Below are 7500 nucleotides of genomic sequence, written 5' to 3' on the forward strand. Positions count from 1 at the left end.
ACGTCTCCGGCCTCTGCGGGAGCGGGGAGGGGACGCGCGGGTGCCGCCCGACCTTCTGGGAATCGCACAGCGGCCGGCCGTCAGTCGGTAACACCGCGCGCGCAGAGCCTCTCCCCTTCCTCTTTCTTGGTGACCGAGGATCAACGCTTCGGTTGCGTCAGGCTGAACGGGCATCTCTCTGCCACTCTGGCCTATGGAACTCTCCCGACTCTCTCGCCTTGCCCCTGCGGCGCGAAAGAGTGCTGCTGCGGCCGGCGCGCCCGTCCCTTGCTCTCTCGGGCCATGTCTGTCGTCGCAGTGCCGCGCCATCCCCTACCGAGCCGCGTCGCTGAGTGAGGTCCGCACCCGCACCCTTCCGCCGAGCTGGCTCTCAGGACGGTCGACGGTCGCCGCTCGCCTCCGTCGGCCCAGGGCCTAACGCCGCGCCGGTGAACGCCTCGCCATCCCACCCCGTCGATCGCGCCGGTGAGGTCCGCACCTTCACCGCCTAGGTATGCGCGTGGGTGTAGCTGCCTTCTCGGGATGGTCGACGGTCGTTCCACCGGCCCCCGTCATCTATGCGCACAGCAGTCCCGTCCGCCGGCGGGAGACTCCGTCAATCGATCGTGGTGCAAACGTGCGAATGCCCAACCGTCAATTCCGCCCAAAAGCATGAAGCCCTCGGTCGGCAATCGGGCCGCCCCGCGGCAGACCCACCTACCCACCTCCGGAGATGGTAACGAGCCGAGCACGGAAGTTCGGCGCACGTGTCGAGACCGTCGCTTCCACTCGGCCTCTCCCAAAGGTAGGACCGACCAAGCCGGATCGATCGGGGAACAGAGGTCTAACGCAGACCACACTCTCGCGAGGGCACCAGCGGCAGGCTCGTCCCTTCTCCGTCATGGTAACACACAATGCCTCTTTGCTTTTCGGATCGATATAAAGCTTTTGCCACACCATCGGTCTGCCGGCCGCCGCCCGCGGTCCGCGCTCAGAGTCCGTCCGCAACCCCCGCTGCGTTTTTGGACTTTGTCATTTTTTTTCAGAAAAAAAGCTTTACTATCATTGTAAGTCGGAGCTCGCCGGGCCTCCCGCTTACTGAGTCCCAATTGAGTAAGGCTCACTTAGAACTCTGCACTGAGTGTCAACCGTACCACTAGTCACCCTGCTAAGTGTGTCTGGAAAACGTGTTCCCGTAAATCTCCGGGAACCCCGCCAATCCCCCCGTACAGAAATTGCATGTGTCAAGTCGGCGGGATGCCTCCCGGAAGTCCTGCCGGGAAGGTCGCACTCTGGCCCCGCCAGGCGGGGCAAATCCGACCCCCATAGTGACTTCCGGGCCTAACTCGTTAACCAGAGCCGCGACTGACCGTGCAACAATGACATGTGTCAAACCGGCGGCACGACGCCCGGAGCTCATGCCGGTCGCGGGGGACCTCGGGCCCGCCCGACGGGGCAGAGCCGACCTTCACAGGCTTCCGACGGCAATTGGTTAACCGGCGTGGCGCCGAGGGCACGCGACTGGGTCGGCGGGCGGCCCTCCGGTAGTGCCGCCGTCGATCGGCCGCCTCGGTCGGCAGGAGGGCCCCGAAGTCGCCCTCATTCTGACTTCCGAGTCGGGACTTAGATTACTTTCGACTTCAGCCAAGGTCTCGGATCTGCGGCGGGACCTCCGGTTGTCCCTCCGAAAATGCCGCCACTCGGCCGGCACGGCCCTCCGAATACGTCCCCTTACTGGCTTCCGCCTCGGGACTTTGTCAGAAATTCATACCGGCAAGGTTTCCATTCGGCGGCCGGAGCACCGGTAGTCATACGGAAAATGCCGCCCCTCGGCCGGCATGGGCCTGCGAATAGGTCCCGCTGACAGACTTCCGCAATTGGGAATTTGTCCGAAAATCCATACGGGCGATCTTCGGAATCGTGCGGAAAAGCTGCCGCGTGGCCCGGGTTAACCAACTGGGGAGGCCCGTGCCATCTACCGAATACTTCAACAACTCGTGAAAACGGCCTCCCCATATATATCTGCAGGAACCCCGCCAATGCCCCCGTACAGAAATTGCATGTGTCAAAAGGGCGGCCGAATCTGACCCCGGCGGCCGAGCCTCTGGAACTCCGGGTCGGCTTCGGCCGGCAAATCCGACCCCCATCCAGACTTCCGGAGCGGACTTGGTTAACGAATTGCCACCGGGCAAATGGTTAACCGACAGTTCTTGGAGGCTCGTTACCCAAGCCGTCCCCAGCCGGTGCGACAAGTTAACAATCAGCAGGCGGGCAATTCGTTAACCGACCGGGACCGGGCAATTCGTTAACCACCCCGGCCCTGCCAATTCGTTAACCAACCGACACCGGGCAATTCGTTAACCACCCCGGCCCGGCCAATTCGTTAACCAACCGACACCGGGCAATTCGTTAACCAACCTGGCCCGGACAATTCGTTAACCACCCCGGCCCTGCCAATTCGTTAACCAACCTGGCCCTGGCAATTCGTTAACCAACCGGGATTGGACAATTCGTTAACCACCCTGGCCCTGCCAATTCGTTAACCATCTGGGAACGGACAATGGACTACCTAACCCTGTCCTGGCAATTAGTGCATCAACTCGACCGGACAATTCGTTAACCATGCTGCCTCTGGCAATTCGTTAACCAACCATGCCCGGACAATTCGTTAACCATCCCGGCCCTGGCAATTCGTGAACCAACCCGGCCCGGGCAATTCGTTAACCAAGCTGCCTCTGGCAATTCGTTAACCAACCCGGCCCGGACAATTCGTTAACCAAGCTGCATCTTGCAATTCGTTAACCTACCCGGCCATGGCAATTCGTTAACCAAGCTGCCTCTGCCAATTCGTTAACCAACCTGGCCCGGGCAATTCGTTAACCAAATCGGCCCGGCCCGGGCAATTCGCTAACCAACCGGGATTGGACAATTCGGTAACCGCTCTGGCCCTGCCAATTCGTTAAGCATCTGAGAACGGACAATGGACTACCCAACCCTGTCCTGGCAATTCGTGCACCAACTCGACCGGACAATTCGTTAACCAAGCTGCATCTTGCAATTCGTTAACCTACCCGGCCATGGCAATTCGTTAACCAAGCTGCCTCTGGCAATTCGTTAACCAACCTGGCCCGGACAATTCGTGAACCATCCCGGCCCTGGCAATTCGTTAACCAACCCGGTCCGGGCAATTCGTTAACCAACCCGGCCCGGACAATTCGTTAACCATCCCGGCCCTGCCAATTCGTTAACCAACCTGGCCCGGGCAATTCTTTAACCAACCCGGCCCGGGCAATTCGTTAACCAACCTGGCCCGGACGATTCGTTAACCAAATCGGCCCGGCCCGGGCAATTCGCTAACCAACCCGGATTGGACAATTCGGTAACCGCTCTGGCCCTGCCAATTCGTTAAGCATCTGAGAACGGACAATGGACTACCCAACCCTGTCCTGGCAATTAGTGCATCAACTCGACCGGACAATTCGTTAACCAAGCTGCTTCTGGCAATTCGTTAACCAACCATGCCCGGACAATTCGTTAACCATCCGGGCCCTGGCAATTCGTTAACCAACCCGGCCCGGGCAATTCGTTAACCAACCCGGCCCGGACAATTCGTTAACCAGCCCGGCCCGGGCAATTCGTTAACCAACCTGGCCCGGGCAATTCTTTAACCAACCCGGCCCGGGCAATTCGTTAACCAACCTGGCCCGGACGATTCGTTAACCAAATCGGCCCGGCCCGGGCAATTCGCTAACCAACCCGGATTGGACAATTCGGTAACCGCTCTGGCCCTGCCCATTCGTTAAGCATCTGAGAACGGACAATGGACTACCCAACCCTGTCCTGGCAATTAGTGCATCAACTCGACCGGACAATTCGTTAACCAAGCTGCTTCTGGCAATTCGTTAACCAACCCGGCCCGGACAATTCGTTAACCAAGCTGCATCTTGCAATTCGTTAACCTACCCGGCCATGGCAATTCGTTAACCAAGCTGCCTCTGGCAATTCGTTAACCAACCTGGCCCGGACAATTCGTGAACCATCCCGGCCCTGGCAATTCGTTAACCAACCCGGCCCCGGGCAATTCGTTAACCAACCCGGCCCGGACAATTCGTTAACCATCCCGGCCCTGCCAATTCGTTAACCAACCTGGCCCGGGCAATTCGTTAACCAAATCGGCCCGGCCCGGGCAATTCGCTAACCAACCGGGATTGGACAATTCGGTAACCGCTCTGGCCCTGCCAATTCGTTAAGCATCTGAGAACGGACAATGGACTACCCAACCCTGTCCTGGCAATTCGTGCACCAACTCGACCGGACAATTCGTTAACCAAGCTGCATCTTGCAATTCGTTAACCTACCCGGCCATGGCAATTCGTTAACCAAGCTGCCTCTGGCAATTCGTTAACCAACCTGGCCAGGACAATTCGGTAACCATCCCGGCCCGGGCAATTCGATAACCAACCCGGCCCGGGGAATTCGTTAACCAACCTGACCTGGACAATTCGTTAACCAACCGGGACTGGACAATTCGTTAACCACCACGGCCCTGCCATTTCGTTAACCAACCAGGCCTGGACAATTGGTTAACCAGCCTGGCCCGGGCAAATCCGTAACCAAGCGAGTCCGGGCAAACCCCATGGGCCCGCCACCCTCGCATTAGGGTTCACAGTTACACCCGCCGATTACCCGCGCTTCACCGAATTTCGTCAAGCTGGCCCTGGCAACCCGCTAACCCGCCCGGCCGGGTCTGACAATGCTCTAGAAACCCGGAACAGGCAGTTTCGTGAACCACCCGCGTCCGCTCTTGACAATTCGTTAACTGACCACGCCCGGGGAAATGGTTAACCAAGCCGGCCGGGCAAATCGGTAACCGGCCCGGCGGTCCCGACAATTCGGCAAACGAGCAGCTGAGGACAAACCCTTCACCCTCAGCAGCAACTAGTTCATGCCCCGCCGTCAAAATGTCCCGGCCGATGTTCATCAGAAGCTCCTCGTTGGCCCATGGGCCCCCCTCCTTACCTTAAGAGAGTCACAGTTACTCCCGCCGATTGCCCGCGCTGCACCGAATTTCGTCAAGCTGGCCCTGGCAACCCGCTAACCCGCCCGGCCGGGTCTGACAATGCTGTAGAAACCCGGCACAGGTCTGTCAATGCTCTAGAAACCCGGAACAGGCAGTTTCGTGAACCACCCGCGTCCGCTCTTGACAATTCGTTAACTGACCCCGCCCGGGGAAATGGTTAACCAAGCCGGCCGGGCAAATCGGTAACCGGCCCGGCGGTCCCGACAATTCGGCAAACGAGCAGCTGAGGACAAACCCTTCACCCTCAGCAGCAACTAGTTCATGCCCCGCCGTCAAAATGTCCCGGCCGATGTTCATCAGAAGCTCCTCGTTGGCCCATGGGCCCCCCTCCTTACCTTAAGAGAGTCACAGTTACTCCCGCCGATTGCCCGCGCTGCACCGAATTTCGTCAAGCTGGCCCTGGCAACCCGCTAACCCGCCCGGCCGGGTCTGACAATGCTCTAGAAACCCGGCACAGGTCTGTCAATGCTCTAGAAACCCGGAACAGGCAGTTTCGTGAACCACCCGCGTCCGCTCTTGACAATTCGTTAACTAACCCCGCCCGGGCAAATGGTTAACCAAGCCGGCCGGGCAAATCGTTAATGGGACCGGCGGTCCCGGCAATTCGGCAAACGAGCTGCTGAGGACAAACCCTTCACCCTCAGCAGCAACTAGTTCATGCCCCGCCGTCAAAATGTCCCGGCCGATATTGATCAGAAACTCCTCGTTGGCCCATGGGCCCCCCTCCTTAATTAAGAGAGTCACAGTTACTCCCGCCGATCACCCGCGCTGCACCGAATTTCGTCAAGCTGGCCCTGGCAACCCGCCAGCCCGCCCGGCCGGGTCTGACAATGCTCTAGAAACCCGGAACAGGCAGTTTCGTGAACCAACCGCGCCCGCTCCTGACAATTCGTTCCCCAACCCGGCCCGGGCAAATGGTTAACCAAGCCGGCCGGGCAAATCGTGAACCGGCCCGAACCTTGACAATTCGTTAACCAACCCGGCCAGGGCAAATGGTTAACCAAGCCGGCCGGGCAAATCGTTAATGGGCCCGGCGGTCCCGACAATTCGGCAAACGAGCAGCTGAGGACCAACCCTTCACCCTCAGCAGCAACTAGTTCATGCCCCGCCGTCAAAATGTCCCGGCCGATATTGATCAGAAACTCCTCGTTGGCCCATGGGCCCCCCTCCTTACCTTAAGAGAGTCACAGTTACTCCCGCCGATCACCCGCGCTGCACCGAATTTCGTCAAGCTGGCCCTGGCAACCCGCTAACCCGCCCGGCCGGGTCTGACAATGCTCTAGAAACAAGGAACAGGCAGTTTCGTGAACCAATCGCGTCCGCTCCTGACAATTCGTTCCCCAACCCGGCCCGGGCAAATGGTTAACCAAGCCGGCCGGGCAAATCGTGAACCGGCCCGAACCCTGACAATTCGCTAACTAACCCCGCCCGGGCAAATGGTTAACCAAGCCGGCCGGGCAAATCGTTAACCGGCCCGGCGGTCCCGACAATTCAGGCAAAGGAGCAGCTGAGGACCAACCCTTCACCCTCAGCAGCAACTAGTTCATGCTCCGCCGTCAAAATGTCCCGGCCGATGTTCATCAGAAGCTCCTCGTTGGCCCATGGGCCCCCCCCCCTCCTTAACCTTAAGAGAGTCACAGTTACTCCCGCCGATTACCCGCGCTGCACCGAATTTCGTCAAGCTGGCCCTGGCAACCCGCTAACCCGCCCGGCCGGGTCTGACAATGCTCTAGAAACCCGGGACAGGCAGTTTCGTGAACCACCCGCGTCCGCTCTTGACAATTCGTTCACTAACCCCGCCCGGGCAAATGGTTAACCAAGCCGGCCGGGCAAATCGTTAACGGGCCCGGCGGTCCCGACAATTCAGGCAAAGGAGCAGCTGAGGACCAACCCTTCACCCTCAGCAGCAACTAGTTCATGCCCCGCCGTCAAAATGTCCCGGCCGATGTTCATCAGAAGCTCCTCCTTGGCCCATGGGCCCCCCCCCCCTCCTTAACCTTAAGAGAGTCACAGTTACTCCCGCCGAATACCCGCGCTTCACCGAATTTCGTCAAGCTGGCCCTGGCAACCCGCTAACCCGCCCGGCCGGGTCTGACAATGCTCTAGAAACAAGGAACAGGCAGTTTCGTGAACCAATCGCGTCCGCTCCTGACAATTCGCTAACTAACCCCGCCCGGGCAAATGGTTAACCAAGCCGGCCGGGCAAATCGTTAACGGGCCCGGCGGTCCCGACAATTCGGCAAACGAGCAGCTGAGGACCAACCCTTCACCCTCAGCCGCAACTAGTTCATGCCCCGCCGTCAAAATGTCCCGGCCGATGTTCATCAGAAGCTCCTCCTTGGCCCATGGGCCCCCCCCCCCTCCTTAACCTTAAGAGAGTCACAGTTACTCCCGCCGATTACCCGCGCTGCACCGAATTTCGTCAAGCTGGCCCTGGCAAC

Source organism: Mobula hypostoma, chromosome 12 (assembly GCF_963921235.1).
Source record: "Mobula hypostoma chromosome 12, sMobHyp1.1, whole genome shotgun sequence".
In the NCBI taxonomy this organism is placed as follows: Eukaryota; Metazoa; Chordata; class Chondrichthyes; order Myliobatiformes; family Myliobatidae; genus Mobula; species Mobula hypostoma.